This window comes from Danio aesculapii, chromosome 21 (assembly GCF_903798145.1).
Source record: "Danio aesculapii chromosome 21, fDanAes4.1, whole genome shotgun sequence".
NCBI classification, from domain to species: Eukaryota; Metazoa; Chordata; class Actinopteri; order Cypriniformes; family Danionidae; genus Danio; species Danio aesculapii.
In genome coordinates, this window is record NC_079455.1 from 37,597,048 (window position 1) to 37,598,028 (window position 981).

Below are 981 nucleotides of genomic sequence, written 5' to 3' on the forward strand. Positions count from 1 at the left end.
TAAAATGAGATAAAACCTGTTTATTCCTTATTTTATTATTATTTGTTTAGTTGAAGTTCCCCAATTTCTGTTTAACAGAGAGATTTCTTCAACGCATTTCTAAACATAATAGTTTTAATAACTAATTTCTATTAACTGATTTATTTTATCTTTGTCATGATGACAGTAAATAATATTTTACTAGATATTGTTCAAGACACTTCTATACAGCTAAAAGTGACTTTTAAAGGCTTAACTAGGTTAATTAGGTTAACTAGGCAGGTTAGGGTAATTAGGCAAGTTATTGCATAATAATGGTTTCTTCTGTAGACCATTGAAAAAATTTACAGCTTAAAAGGGTTAAAAATATTGACCTCAAAATGGTTTTTAAAAATGAAAAACTGCTTTTATTCTAGCCGAAATAAAATAAATAAGACTTTCTCCATAAGAAAAAATATTATCAGACATACTGTGAAAATTTCCTTGCTCTGTAAAACACCATTGGAGAAATATTTAAAAAAGAGAGAGAAAAAAAAGTGGTGTGGTGGTGGTGGGGGGGGCATGGGGGCTAATAATTCTGACTTCGACTGTAAATATATGTAACTGGAAATATATGATTGCAATTGCAAGTACGTAAAACAACTTACCATAAACCTGCTAATTATATTTAAGATATAATGTATAACGTATTTATGTATTTAATTATTATTATTATATTACATTAATTATGCAATAATTATTTTTATTTTATTTATTTATTGGCAAAAATCTACACTCTGAAATGTAATATTACATTATATATTATGAAATATATTGTTTATGTTGTTTATACTTTCAGATTTAGTACACACAAAGTCATATTTTGATTAAAGTATTCTGAATAAAAATCAAGGATATTTATGGAGCAGTTCATTAAACAGACACAAGGACACAACATCAACAACAGTGCAGTTGACGCGAGTGGGAAAAAGCGGATGTGACGCAGGGTAAGCGACATGTGAC